Source organism: Panthera tigris, chromosome B4, assembly GCF_018350195.1.
Source record: "Panthera tigris isolate Pti1 chromosome B4, P.tigris_Pti1_mat1.1, whole genome shotgun sequence".
Classification (NCBI taxonomy): Eukaryota; Metazoa; Chordata; class Mammalia; order Carnivora; family Felidae; genus Panthera; species Panthera tigris.
Window position 1 is genome coordinate 53,767,507 of NC_056666.1, and position 15,570 is coordinate 53,783,076.

A 15,570-nucleotide genomic window follows, 5' to 3' on the forward strand; every position below is an offset into this window, starting at 1 on the left:
CTCTTTCTCCATAACTTTATCTTCTAGTTCACCTATTCTCTCCTCTGCCTCTTCAAGCTGAGCTGTCGTGGTTTCCATTTTGTTTTGCATTTCGTTTAAAGCATTTTTCAGCTCCTCGTGACTGTTCCTTAGTCCCTTGATCTCTGTGACAAGAGATTCTCTGCTGTCCTGTATACTGTTTTCAAGCCCAGCGATTAATTTTATGACTATTATTCTAAATTCACTTTCTGTTATATTATTTAAATCCTTTTTGATCAGTTCATTAGCTGTTGTTATTTCCTGGAGATTCTTCTGAGGGGAATTCTTCCGTTTGGTCATTTTGGATAGTTCCTGGAGTGGTGAGGACCTGCAGGGCACTTCCCCTGTGCTGTGGTGTATAACTGGAGTTGGTGGGCGGGGCCGCAGTCCGACCTGATGTCTGCCCCCAGCCCACCGCTGGGGCCACAGTCAGACTGGTGTGTGCCTTCTCTTCCCCTCTCCTAGGGGCAGGATTCACTGTGGGGTGGCGTGGCCCATCTGGGCTACTTGCACACTGCCAGGCTTGTGTTGCTGGGGATCTGGCGTATTAGCTGGGGTGGGTAGGCAAGGTGCACGGGGGCTGGAGGGGCAGGCTTAGCTCGCTTCTCCTTAGGTGATCCACTTCAGGAGGGGCCCTGTGGCAGTGGGAGGGAGTCAGATCCGCTGCCGGAGGTTTGGCTCTGCAGAAGCACAGAGTTGGGTGTTTGCGTGGAGCGAGCAAGTTCCCTGGCAGGAACTGGTTCCCTTTGGGATTTTGGCTGGGGGATGGGCAGGGGAGATGGCGCTGGCGAGCGCCTTTGTTCCCCGCCAAGCTGAGCTCTGCCATCCGGGGGCTCAGCAGCTCTCCCTCCCTTTGTCCTCCAGCCTTCCCGCTTTCCGAGCAGAGCTGTTAACTTATGACCTCCCAGACGCTAAGTTGCGCTTGCTGTCGGAACACAGTCCGTCCGGCCCCTCCGCTTTTGCCAGCCAGACTCGGGGGCTCTGCTTGGCCGGCAAGCCGCCCCTCCGCCCCGGCTCCCTCCCGCCAGTCCGTGGAGCGTGCACCGCCTCGCAGCCCTTCCTACCCTCTTCCGTGGGCCTCTCGTCTGCGCTTGGCTCCGGAGACTCCGTTCTGCTAATCCTCTGGCGGTTTTCTGGGTTCTTTAGGCAGGTGTAGGTGGAATCTAAGTGATCAGCAGGACGCGCGGTGAGCCCAGCGTCCTCCTACGCCGCCATCTTCCCTCTCTTTTTCAAGAACTATGATTTTAACCAAAGGGGCAGGACAACAAACCCTTTTGAGTTGTTTTGCTCAAGCCTTGGTTGAAATTGCCCCTCCTTGGATCTGAAGACTGGGAGACCATGGCAATGTCCTTGCTGCAGACCTCCGAATGCTCCACATTGTGGTGTTTTTGCTTAACAAAAGAATGGGTGCCTGTGCCATATGAGGAATGGATAGCATATGAAGAAGGGCTTTTACTGGGATACATAGGAGCCATTTTGCTACACTTAGCCCAGGGTATGCCTATTTGTAACAAACTAGATATTCTAAAATGGATATCCACATGGGCTGGAACATATTTATGTGGGTATTACTGAAAAAGGCAGAAGGATAAACCTCAATTTTGGCCCTTTTTGCACCCCTCAGTGGCAGATTTTTCCTTGCAAAACATGGTTTTTGCCAGCCTTTTGAAATATATTTGTGAAGAGAATTACTGTTGGGGCAAAATAAAATTAGTGCATCCTTCTACAACTGGGGGAGTCTTGCTTGGTCACAGTGAATACCCTCAAAGTCCTGCAGGTGGGAAACAGAGAGGTAGGAGAAATTGGAAAAGACTGGTCAGCTCTTGAAGGTAGGATCAAGCCTGGGTAAGAGTGACTACTCTCAGCACCTCACAAGACTGACAGGGCTTTTGGCTGACAGTAACATAGCCAGCCAAAATGTGGGGCCAGGAGATGAGGTTTCTCCTGGCCAGCTATAAGAGTTAAGATATAAGACACTTTTTCCTCCTTTTTCCTATAGAAGGGCAAGTCCCCAACCAAGGCCAATACTCCTTTGGGGTACATTCTGAAAAACTGGGAAGATTTTGATCCACAAACCCTGAAGAAACAGCAACTCTTTTTCTTTTGCACTGAGGCTTGGCCCCAGTACAAACTGCCTGCTAGAGGGAAGTATCAATCATAATACTATCCTACAATTGGACTTGTTTTGCAAACATGAGGGGGAAATGGGGAAAAGTCCCCTACGTTCAGTGTTTTTGGACCTTAAGAAAAAATCGAGGTAGGTATGAGCAATGTAAGGTCAACCCCGACTTAATGGCAACTCTCCAAAGTCCAGCAGTCAGGAGGGGAAACAATTAAGGGCCCTTTGCCTGTACCAAAGCAGACCTAGAGAAGAAGGAGGGTCGTCTTTCACCTCCACCTCCTTCCCCTTGGGTCCTCGGTCTATATATCCAGACTTAAAAATGTGCACATCTGCTCCCTGCTGCCCACCTTATCCAGGCCCTTCCCATAATGTAACAGGCATGTTTCCCCTACAAGAAGATGGAGTGCCCGAAGGAGGGACACAAAGAGGTACCACTATGATAAGATTACCAGTACCTTTTTCATTACACAATTTAAGACAGATAAAAGGAAATCTAGGCAAATTTTATGATGATCCCAATAAGTATATAGAGACTTTTCAAAATATTACATATGCTTTTGTGTTCACCTGGAAAGATATAATGTTTTTGTTAAAACAGACTCTTAATGAGATAGAGAAGCAAGGGGTTCTGGCAGCAGCTGGAAGATAGGGGGATGAGCAACTCATTAATTATCATGGGACTGGAGGTCCTATAGGGAATTTCCAGTTTCCTATTGGGGCCTAGATAGTTCCATCCCAAGATCCTAATTGGGATTATGACCATCCCATTGAGGAATGGTATTGTCACCACTTCCAAGTTCGTGTTTTGGAGAAATTAAGGAGGTCTAAGGTTAAACCTTAAATTATGCCAAATTAGCCAGTATTTTACAAACAGAGAGTGAGAGCCCAATGGCTTTCCTGGAGAGGTTGAAGGAGGTTCTCATTAAGGACAAAGGGTGTCTATCTCCCCTGACACCCCTGAGACTGAGACAATTTTAAAGGACAAATTTGTCACTCAATCAGCTCTAAATATTCAGAGGAAGATACAAAAATTGGCATTTGCCTGGAAGGACTCTGGAATATTACAACTTGAGAATAAATCAGAGGCCTTAGTCACAGCCTTACGTACTATGTCAGACGAGACTCCCCGAGGTACTGACACCAAATTCCATTTATGTGGCCATTCAGGGTATTGGAAAGAAAAATGTCCTCAGAAGAGACAACGGAAGTCAAAGCCCCACAAACAATGCCCCTATGTGTATACAGTCACTTTAAGTTTGCCCTTGGGGCCCTCTATCTTTGAGGGCTCAGATAACCAGTGTCCCTGAAAGGGGATGATGGGGCCTCGGGCTCTTCATGGTGGTTCCCCTAAACCAACTGTCCATTGGAAACCCAGAGCCTTGGGTAACTCTGGATGTAGAAGAAAAACCAGTTGATTTACTTCTTAATAATGGAGACACCTTTTTTGTCCTCCTTTCCACTCCAGGCCAACTATCCAAATGCAGCATAACAATTAGAGACATCCCCAGAAAACTTATGACTAAATTTTTCTCTCAGCCTCTGGGATGTATATGGGGAAACCTAACTTTTTCTCACTCTTTCTTGATAATGCCAGAGAGCCACACTCCCTTGCTAGCAAGGGGCATTATAACTGAATTAGAGACTATAGCATTACTAGCCTGATGACAGATGAACAATTGTGTGGAGTTTTAGAATTACGGTATATTGTAGGCTGTGGATACCAGGGTTCAGGAAAATATCTCGCCCACTATATCAATTAGAGGACTCAATCCCACCTATTCTCCTAAGGAAATGAACTGGGGTCTGACACATGGACACTGTATTCAGCCCTCAGGATAGTTACAAACAGAGCAGGGCAATTATTGTTACCTAGCTCACAGAGCTAGATGATCATTAAGCACTACATCCAGCCTTTCATTTAGGGAGGGATAAAACTTATCAAATGGCCCAAAGGATGTTTACTGGGAAAATTTTGTTAAGGACAGTTCAACAAGAAGTAGCCTGTGAAGTTTGTATTAGAAACAATCCTCTCAACCACAGACTTGCTCTCCAAGGTAATCAAGGAATTGGAACCTATCCAGAGGAAGACTGACATTTTGATTTCACTCATATGCAAAGGTCAAAGGGGTTCCAACATCTGTTGGTATGAGTTGATATTTTTACTAATTGGGTACAGGCCTTCACCTGCAAAACAAAAAAGGCACAAAAAGTAATGAAAGCTCTGTTTTATAAAATAATACCCAGGTTTGGCTTACCTAAAAATTTGCAAAGTAATAATGGTAACCAACTGCGTTGGCTCTTTCTCTGGTACGACTCCTGGCCCTTGGAAAAGTTTAACACCTAGAAATAAAGCAAACTGTCTGCTTACTCAGCAGAACTCTAAATGACACCTCACAAGCATTAAATTCTTTAAATCAAAAAATTAAGTGAATTCAGGGAAGGACTCTTGGATAATTGAGCTCCATTGATTACTTACTGATCTTCCATCACCTGTGTTGTGAGAGATTCCCTCACATGTGTTGTTTCAATATAACCAGTAATTCCCATAAAGTCTCACAACTGATAGATGACATTTGGGCACAACTGGACAAAGTCAGAGTCTCTCCTGGATTGTTTAACTGGTTTGGAAACTGAGGACAGTATCTTAAAGATGGCATCTTATTGGTCAATATAATCTTCGTGTCTTTATCTTTGTGTCTGCCAATGTTTGTGCCACCTTATGCCTGCCAACCTTCCTGTGGAACCATCCTGTGGACCACTCGACCAACCCTTGGGTAGACTCTGACTACCGTACCCCTACACAGTCCCTTGTCAGTTTGAAGAAGCCAGAGTGGTCATCGTCCCTGTTCCCTGACAGCAGTCAGGGGCCCTATTCCAGAGGGAGGAATGAGTGGGGAAAGGGTTAACATTAGGCAGGGAGAGATAAGGGATCCTCAGGGAGGCAGGCTGCAGCTGCAAGTGGGAAGTTGAAGAAGCCATGGGATTTGGAAAAAAACAAACAAAAACAAAAAACAAAAAGGATAAACGTATTCCAGACCTGCCTGGGCTAGGTGCCATGTGTGGAGTCTCACAAACTTTCTGATAATGTCCCAATAAAAAGTCAGAGACAGAAATCCTTGGCGGCTACCCAGTCGGGACCCCTCTCACTCTTGAGAACTTTATACTTTCCCTCAATAAACTCTATAGCTTCACTCACTCTTTTTCGACCATGAGATGCATTCTTTGACTCCGTGAGACAAGGACCAGCATCTTTCCCACCCACTTGGGAGAGCGGGTTCCTGTGCTGCCTCTGCCTTCACACCACGTGCAGATCATCCTGCCTTCTGCTTCCAGGAGCTTTGCTGCAGGTTTTCTAAAGAAGTAAACAGAGACACTCAACTTCTCTTATCAACCTTGCTTTTGTCAAAGCTCATTGCTTTCTATGAAGTTAGTTCCACAAATAACCAGTTTCTCACAATCTCAACTCTAGAATCCTTAATTAGTATAATTTTTAATTCTGCTCTTTCTGGGATGGCTCAAATGGAAAGTCCCACTTGGTACCAAAGAAGTAAATAAAATGTCTTCTCTTAGTACTTTCCATGAGGGGTTCTAGGAGACAAGAGCTTGTTACATGAGTGGTGTACATACAAGGGCAGCTGTGTATTAGGCTAGAAAGTAAAAGACAGGAGGGGATTGCATTGTGGAGGCTGTTTCTCTTTTTCTTTTTTCTTCTTTCAAACCACTACTGATTGTAGATTTATAGGGGCTCCAAAGCAGCCCACCATCTTTGCCATAAACTTCCCAGAATGAAAACTCATTGAGGTTCTCTTGAAAGGGGATGAAAAGTAAATATCGGGTTAGGTGCAAACACACAAAGCAGGACCAGGGAAAGAAGGCAGCTAGTTCCTTATAGCTGGATGAAGTCCTTCAGCATTTGTGTGCACACAAACACACACACGTGCTTGCGTGCACGAACATACACATGCACATATCATACCCAAATATTCTAAAAAATATGTGAATATCCTTGGTGAATATTTCCACTCAAATTCAATATCATATGTCCATATAAGCAGCACACACAACTTTCAATGTGGTGCTTTATGAGTATAATACACCCAGCCTCTCCCTTTTTCCAACTCCTGATTACAGGATGGGGCACAGTAAAGGTGAATGAGAGAATGTGCGACTATAAGCTTGCATGTGACATGAAGTGTCTCTCTAACTACAGGCCACAAAGCAAATAGAAATTGTTTTTTCATCATTAACTGTTTGGAACTATCCACTGTCTTTCAATTATCTCTATGCCATCAAGTTTCAGTGATCACATATCTCTTTTTGAGCTGCTACTCAGTGCAGAGTATAGCTCAGGGACTAGTGGTATGAGGTTTCCTCCAACTTGGTGCAAATCCTAGCTACACTACTCACTTTCCAGAAGTTGCTTCATTGCACTTTGCATTTCTCTCAGCTTTACTTTAAACTTTAAAAAAATGAGCATAATGGGACTCAACTCATTTAACTTTTGTATTAAGTAGGTGATTATGTAAAATGTTTGGAACAAAGTATAGGGCATAGTAGTCAGGAAATGATAGCCATATTTTCATCATCACGTTGTGGATATTGGATATGTAAAGAAGTAATACATAAAAGAGATTTTCTTGTCCCTGTGAGGTTTTTAAATCTCATCAATGAGACAAGATAAACACATGGAGAGGAGCATATGAAAACCTAATACTTTTATTTGAGCCATAACATGTAACTTATTATCCGAAATCCAAGCTCTGTTTTACAATTTTTAGCAGATTTCAATGCTCTAATAAGATTGCTTTTTTTTCTTCTTTTATTATTCCCGTGCTATACCACCTTACATAAACTACACAGTTACACCAGTCTTTCATTTAAGAAGTTGACCGGAGGGACACCTGAGTGGCTCAGTCGGTTGAGCGTCCAACTTCGGCTCAGGTCATGATCTCACAGTCTGTGTGTTTGAGCCCCACGTCAGGCTCTGTGCTGACACCTCAGAGCCTGGAGACTATTTCAGATTCTGTGTCTTCCCCTCTCTCTCTGCCCCTGCCCTGCTCATGCTCTGTCTCTCTTGATCTCAAAAATAAATAAAACATAAACAAAATTTTAAAAAGAAGTTGACCAGAGAATTCTTGGGATAAAAAAGATTTTGAGAATTCATTTTGTACACTTCCCTATTTCTGGGAAGGAGATCATCTGAGACATCCCAAACCCAAGTGAGACAGCCATGTGCATGGACAGAGAGCCTACTCCCTCCCATCTTCCCTTGTCACCCTGTAATCTCAGAAATTCTTCCTTATGTCCAATGTCAATCTGTTTTCCTTAAAATATTGGCCTCTCTTTATCACTGATTATGATTGGGAATGAGGTACACAAACTCTCAAAAGCTTAAGACTATTCTGAAATGCACACCTGGGAACATTGTTGCATTGCCTATTGGTCTGGGTCTCTGTAATTATACCTCTCATATAGTTTGTTATTAACTGGTTAAAAATCATCAAAAGATCCCTTAAAATCTTTAACTTGGTCCCTACCAGAACATAACCCCTCCTGGAGTCATTCATTGGTACTCTCTTAAAGTTTTAATAGAAGAAAGTACCCTAATTACCAGGATAGTTAAGAACTCCTATTTCAATCCTCCAACCTCCATGGCCTCCTCAATTATAGTCATTAAGTTATCACTCATTTGATGAAGGGACAGTACAACCCTGAGGCCGATCATGACTACTATGATCTCCCCAGTCCTTTTCAGGCCATCATATGAAGTAGGGGAAACAGAATTGGCAGTGGTCCTGACCCACCAGTTCTTGCCCCAGAGGAGCCCTGAGGGCCAGGCAGACTCCAGCATAGGCACAGCAGGCATTTTCTCAAAGTGGGCAGAGTGCCAAACCCTGGCACAATGATTAGTGTGGAAGGCCTGGGGACAGGAGGGCAGCCAAGGCCCACACTTTTCCCTCTTCCCCAAATTCAATTTTCTCAGTCTAGGTCCCTCCTCTTGTGCTCCCAATTCCAAAGTTTTCAGACCTTCCATAGTGCTCATCTGAGACCAGACATCTGTCATCAATCATCTAAGGCCAGTGCTTCTCAAACCTGAAAGAGCATAGACATCATCTGGGAGCCTGTTAAAAATGCAGATTCTGATTCAGTAGGTCTGGGTTGGGCCTGAGATTCTACATTTATAACAAGCTCCCAGATGACACACACATTATTCGTCCATGGACCATATTTTGAAGACCAGGATCTACATGACTGTAGCAGTTGCTACAACTATCTTCCACAAAGAGTTTATCTGTCCACATCCGTCTGTCTTTTGTCCTCCAGATGGCAATGAGAATCATGCCTGATCCCTTCCTGATTAATCTCACTCCATGACACAATACACAATGTAAACCTGGCTCATAAATTCCCCTCAAGTGTGGAAACACACATCCCTCACAAGAGTCTTATTCTTTCATGTCTTAAAGGTCCGTGTAGCTCAGAATACTGTCCCATTTCTTTTATAACTTATCCCTCTTTCCCAAATTCCTTCATGTGCATCCTCTTGACCAATACATCTTTTTCAGTTTCTACTTGTACTTTCCCTTCCAAAGTAATGATGCCTCACTACCTATCTAATCACTAATGCCTCATATTTCAGTTTGTTCTTCTCCCCAGTTTGGGGTGTACAATCTCTCTCCCCAAAGCATCTTAGATTCTCTCATGAGATTTTTGCACCAGTCTCTCAAAAAAAAGATCTAAAGCATTTAGTAAGTATATGGGTAATCCTGCCTCTAGCAGGCAGTCATCTACTCCCTGTTGGGAAGATGAGAAATTCTACAAGTAAGAAAGTAGCTTTCTATCCCTCCTGCCCAGAGCAGGCCCCATACATAAATACAATAGAAAGCCACTGGCCCTTCTATGCCAACTGTAAAACTGCTTCAAGAAAGATTCCTTTTGTGCCCATGGCAGAGCCAGTCTCATCTTCAGGGAGTCCTTGGAGTCAGGTAGAACTGGCTGAGACTTCTAATAGTTTTTATATCCCCTCCCCACATTCCATGGGAATGAATGGAGCAGGAACAGGCAGAGTTATGTCAAGCATTCTCCTGCCCCAGGGCTGTATTTTCTCTGTTCCTCTTTGAATCAACAATCTTGTTCTTCACTATTGGGTCTACAGGAAGGGAAAAACCTACTCCTTGCCCTGAGCAAGATTCTACTCTGATGGAACAGACAGGACAGTCATGAGAATTCAGACATAGTCACACAAAGGCAAAACTAGACATGCCTGGGTACAGTTCTAGATGCTGGGTACAGATCTAGATACTGTTTTAAAGTTCAGCATGGAGAGAAATACTTTGTTAAGGAAGTCTTTCTGAAGATAGTTAAAGGAGTATCACAGTGCTAGCCTGAAAGGAAGGAGAATTTTCTGTACCAAGGAAATGTGTAAGACTCGATTCAACATGAATTTATTAATGCTGCTTATGTGCCTGGTCCCAGCTGGATGCTCTGGGGGTGTGAACAAGAAACACTCCTTACCTGTCATCTAAAATCAGGAACAATATACAGAAAACAAAGATACACAGATACCTGTGGTATTTCTTTTTTTTTTTTAATTTCAGCTTTATTGATTTATAACTGATATATAAAATTGTTAGGTTTTTAACATGTACATTGTGGTGGTGATTTGATAACATAAACATTATGCAATTATTCACTATGATTTCTCCATTGTGAAAGGATTAGTGATGGTATTTTAATCTGATTATTTCATTAAATGAAGGTAAGTGTTCAAAGGGTACCTTGGTTTCTCTCACTTCATCTTTATATGTGGACGGGCTTCAGCTGGAGCTTTGGTTTTCTGTGCGTGGTCCCTGGCCAGCAGTATCAACAACACCTGGGAACTCCTTAGAAGTACAAGTTCTGGGTCCCACCTAGACCTACTGAATTCCAAAAGCTGGAGGCTGGGCACAGCAATCTGTGTTTCCACAAGCCCTCCAGGTGAGGTGACACCCACTGAAGTTTGAGCACCACTAAGCAAAGGACTATTCCTTGTCTTTCTCCACCCCCTTCACTGTGACTTTAGTGAGTTAAAGAGACAGCACTGAGCATTCCCAGCTCAGTCCCTTTCACTTTTTTTCTTGGGTTTCTTCTTTTATCCAAAACCAAATTAGCCACAGGACACATGATATATCTAATAAGGGGTTAATATCTAAAATATATAAAAAACTTACACAACTCAAAACCAAAAGGCCAAATAATCCATTAAAAGGTAGACAGAGAACCTAAATAAATATTTTCCAAAGAAGAGATACTAGATGACAAACAGACACATGAAAATGCTCAGGATCACAAATCATCAGGGAGTATAAATTAGAACTACAATGAGATATCACTTTACACCTGTCAGAATGGCTAAAATAAAAATAAACAAGAAATAACGTGTTAGTGTGGATATGGAGAAAAAGGAACCCTCATGTACTGTTGGTGGGAATGTAAATTGTTGCTGTCATTATGGAAATCAGTATGGAAATTCCTCAGAAAATTAAATATAGAACTACCATATGATCCAGTATTTCTGCTATTGGATATTTACCCAAAGAAAACAAAAACATTTTTTCTAGTTTCTTTTAAAAATAACTTGTTTAAAGTCAGTATGCAGTACAGACACAATTGAAAAGTACACAAGTAAAAAAAAAGAAAAAAATAGGAGGAGAAGACACATTCTTCACTACACAATACACACAGAGCTCTTTCCCCTACCACCATTCCATGGAGACCCAGCTTTCCATGTGCTCAAGAGTACTCTCCATATTATGCAGGGGGACCTGACTGCACTCACGTGTGATGATGCCAAGCCAAATCTGTACTGGCACTAATGAGTTCAAGGTGTACACTTCTGACCTTAATTGAAGTGGGATTAATTGACCAGGCTGTGCTGGATCCCATAGCTGAAGTAGATAGCAAACCCAATCAGCATCCAGACACCAAACAGGGCCCAGGTGTCAGCTGTCATCTGCATCATAAGGCAAACATTCACAAAGATGGTCAGTAGTGGGAGGAGAGGCAGAGCAGGGACCTTAAAGGGAAGGGGACTGGAGTTCTGCGGCTGTCTCCAGATGACCCCAGTGATCCCAATGATGAGCACCAGGAGCACCACAACCACTGAAATCCACACTGGGTCTCCAGAAGGCAGAACTGGCCACTGGGCCAGCACCAGGCAAAGAAGAGTGAGCAGCAGAACAAGCAGTGAGGAGCAAACATAGACAACCTGGCCAGAGAGTGGAGTGGGGGTGGAGCCGCCTGGAAAAAGTAGTCCCTGTAGAGTCAGCTTCTCTGCTGCAGGTCCATTCTCCTCCTGCACCTCTGCTTCATTTCCTCCAGTCCTCCTCTGAGGCTGATACCTGATGATGAGAACACAAGTAGCCAGCAAAGAGTAAGCTAGCAGGGCCCCAACTGACATGAGGTCCACAAGATCAGTGAGTCTAAAGAAGAAGGCCATGATGGCTGCAATAATGCTCAAGATCACAGTGGCCACGATGGGGATGTCTGTGCCAGTTTGGATCCTGGCAAGGACAGGGAACAGGAGCCCATCCTGTGTCATCATGTATATCAGATTACGTATGGGGAACATAAAGCCAAAGATGCTGATGGAAAGACTACAGAGGAATCCAAAAGTTACAACATAGCAGGCATGGGCCCAGCCAACATGGAGAAATGCCTCAGGCAAGGTGCTCCCAGGTTGGAGCTGGTAGTAAGGCACCATAAGTGTAAGTGCTGAAGAGACACCAAAATACATCAAAAAGCAGATGAACAGTGAAATAACAATGCCCATGGGGACAGAATACTGGGGATTTCGGGCTTCTTCGACTCTGGTAACAATAATAGTGAAACCTATAAATGAGTAGAAACAGGTAGCTGCTCCACGGAGAATCCCCTTGAAGCCAAAAGGCACAAATCCTCCATAGCCCAGAGGGCCTAAGCTTGAGGTGTCATTGAGTCCAGCCTTTATGTAGTCCTCTTCTGTGAGCTTCCAGTTGTGCAGGTCCCCCTTAATGAAGCCAGCAATGATGACAAAACTGAGGGTCAAAAGTTTCAGCAATATGACCACTTTGGAAACCAGGAAAATCCAACTACTCCTCAGAATCAACAATTCCATGAGCAACAACACAAGGCCCACAACAATGAATCCTAGAATTTCTCCAAGGACCTGGGAAACATTTGGTGAGATGCTCTCATGCAGGGTCTGAGATATCTGGTTCCCAAGCAGATTGTCGAAAGCTAAGGTCCAAGCCCGGGCCACAGTGGCTGTATGAGCAACAAAGAAGATGATGAGGTTCCAGCCAGTGATGAAAGCCCAGAGTTCACCTAGAGTGACGTAGCTGTAGAGATATGAAGAGCCAGAATAGGAAACCTGGACACCAAACTCTGCATAGCACAGCCCAGACAACACAGAAGATAGGCCGGCCACCAACAAGCAGATCACGATGGATGGTCCTGCTTTATCTCTAGCCACCTCACCAGCCAGTATATATATACCTACACCCACTGTGCAGCTCACACCCAGGGCCACTAAATCTAGGGTGGTCAGTCTTCTGTCAGGGCCCATATCGGCCGTGTATTCCTTCAGCATATGTCTGCGTACCAGCTTTTGACCAAATCTGCGAAGTGCCAGACACAACATTCTAGCTGGAATTGAAGAGGATTCTGGGATCAGAGAGCTGCAGCAAGTTCAGGTGCCATGAGTCTGGGATCAGGTTTGATGAGGCTGAGTTAAACTGAGTTGGGTTGGGGCTGCCAGGTTCCATTGCTCAGGCTTCACAGCTACTGCTTCATATTTTTTCTTCTATGTGCTATCCCTCCTTAAAGCCTAGAAAAACAATAAATATTTACTGAACAAAGGTGTTCAACCAACCGACCAAAGCTCAGAAATCCCATGTCACTTGTTGCAGCACAAATATCACAGAAACTGACACAAAAGACATCATAGAAAAATCAACCCTGCTTTCTCCTCCCAGAAAAAAGGGTTGAATACCTCCCAACATTCTCCCTTTTTACACACCACATGATATCTTCCCATTTGGGTTCCCCTAACTGATGTAGCTTCATGTACTAATTAAGCTGTAAGACACAAGAAGGAATGCATATAATGTGCAATAATCCACACGTGGGATGTTTGCTTGGTGCTTGAGTTCGAGTTATGACACATTAATTATAGACTAGTGGACCTTGTTGCAATTACAGAACCATTTTTAAAAATATCATCTGAATTTAAAATACAAATTTGGTCTCCTGGTCTTTAAACTCTTAGCCCTGAAATCAGTAGCAAGTTTGGATGTCACTTTGGTTCCCTTTCTCCTCATTCTGCATTAACTGTTTAGTTGTACTGATGGCAAAGAAAGTACAGTCCAACCCTTCCCTTTATACACCTAGGCCCACAGGACACTGCAAAAAGGGAGGAAGAGGGAGGAAGAGGGAGAAAGAGGCAAGGCCTTCATAACTACCTGCAAGAAGAAAAAGAACAGGCTGTCTGATAAGAAAACACTGGAGAAATAGGTGCAGCATTAAACCAAAGGTCCATTACTAAGAAGGGAGAAGAGCCAAAACAGCCTTTGTGTGTGTGTGTGTGTGTGTGTGTGTGTGTGTGTGCATGCATTCTGACCTTAAATGAACTTTACCCATAGCAACCAGGAAAAAGTTCACTACGGTTGTATGTCTACAATTGTGAAAGTGTGATGTGTAGAGAGGAAAGAAGTAGCTCACAATCAAAACAATTCCTTCTGTCTCCTCCTGTCTGACTTCTAGGAGAGAAGATGAGCTCACTTCTGCAGACAGTCTCCTCACTGGCTACCCTGTGCTCAATAAACACCCTGCACCATCTGTGATGTCAGCTTCCAGCAGCCTGGAGACCGGGAGAGCAGCAAGCTGCCCTGCTTTATGAGCTTGTATTAAAATACTCACTTGGAACTCCATACTAATTTTTCACAAAGAGTTATTTTTAACTCATTCATACCATGGTCTGAATATAACAAATATACATTCTTAATGAATGAACGCTGCATGTGGTTCTTCTTTTCCCCTACTCCCTTGCTGCTGTTCAAATGATCAGCTCCACAAGGAAAACAAAGCTTTGGATGAACAATTGACAACAATGCCCCAAAAAAGGCTCTGGAGAACAGAGGGAAAAAAGTCATAGCCCACGCTCTCCTCCATATTCGGGCTTTAGTTTTGAAAGAATTTAAAGAAATGTCAGAGGCTTCTAAAGAGAGAAAGGTCAAGTTAAAATTGAAAAGTCTTCTCTGTAGATGATCAAAAGGAACCCTTGGGTTACAGTTCAGACCTGTTTACAAATCCATCTAGATTCCTTATTTGCCACCCACCAGTTTCAATGTTATGATTTACTAACGAGCATGCAAGATAGATAAGGAGAATAACTTCTTAATTCATGGAATATTTTCTGCTCTATGAATGTAATTGATGTACCCACCCCCGCCCCCACCAACGCCAGGCTTCAGACCCTTCACTGATGCCCCACTGCCCTTCCTTCCTAGTCCTTCCTTCCCTTCATCATCTGACCCGTGATTATTTCTCTAGCCTTATTCCTTGGTGCTAAATACTTGTGGGGCCTAAGGTTACTGAGTTAGACCACACATTGAAAATTCAAGGCTCAAATACAACAACAACAACAACAACAACAACAACAATCACAACTACAACAACAACAATGACAATAGTATCTTTACCTGCAGATGTCTCATCTTATTTCTGGAAGAGGTAGTGATGGGTACTACAGTGGTGTGAGCAATAAACATTATGTCAGAAATTTTGAATTTGAGCCCTGGTTCTGCTTGACTACGTAAACTAGGGTAATTTGCTTAATCTCTCTAAGCCTCAGTTTCCGCATCTACAAGGAAATTTACTTGACTTCTCTTACTGAACCAATGTGAGAATTGGATGAGAAGATACAAACTATCACACACTCCTGGTGGGAGTGTAACTGGGGTCACCATTCTGAAGCACAGTCTTAGTGGAATTAAGAATGCACACACCCTCTCACCCCACAATCCCTCTACAAGGTGAACACTCCAAGGAAACTCCTGAATTAATAAGGAGGTCCTTATGAGCATATTCATCACAGGACTATTTGTGGCAGCAGGAAGTTGGAAGCTATGCCAGAGTCTGTTACTAGAGGGATATAGAAGTAAAATGTGTCATATATGCACAATTAAATACTGCACAGCACTCAGAATAATAAAGTAGATTTACAGGAAGAAACATGGGTAGAGCTAAGAAACAATGTTAAGTGGGAAAAGTAAAAGAACGATGAAGTGTATAGCACAATGCCACTTATGTTCATTTTAAAACCTGCCAAAATGAGTATATTTGTCAAGGATATACATATATCTATTAAGAATGTCAGATCATTTGCTCAAAACATTCCACTGGTTTCCTTT

At 43.4% G+C, this 15,570-nt stretch overlaps 1 protein-coding gene and 1 long non-coding RNA gene across 2 annotated transcripts in view; one reads left to right on the forward strand and one right to left on the reverse strand.

The window, feature by feature from the left end:
• LOC102948739 (cationic amino acid transporter 3-like) overlaps nt 1–12,958 on the reverse strand; it is a 58,586-nt gene extending 45,628 nt beyond the window's left edge. The window contains 3 exon segments of the mRNA XM_042991867.1: nt 5,337–5,492; nt 11,388–11,520; nt 12,762–12,958. The gene's annotated coding sequence lies outside the window, so the exon portion shown is untranslated.
• LOC122240313 overlaps nt 1–14,132 on the forward strand; it is a 40,475-nt gene extending 26,343 nt beyond the window's left edge. The window contains exon 3 of the long non-coding RNA XR_006219818.1: nt 13,922–14,132. This is a non-coding gene — a long non-coding RNA (uncharacterized LOC122240313). The remainder of the gene's footprint in view (nt 1–13,921) is intronic.
• The last annotated feature ends 1,438 nt before the right edge of the window (nt 14,133–15,570 follow it).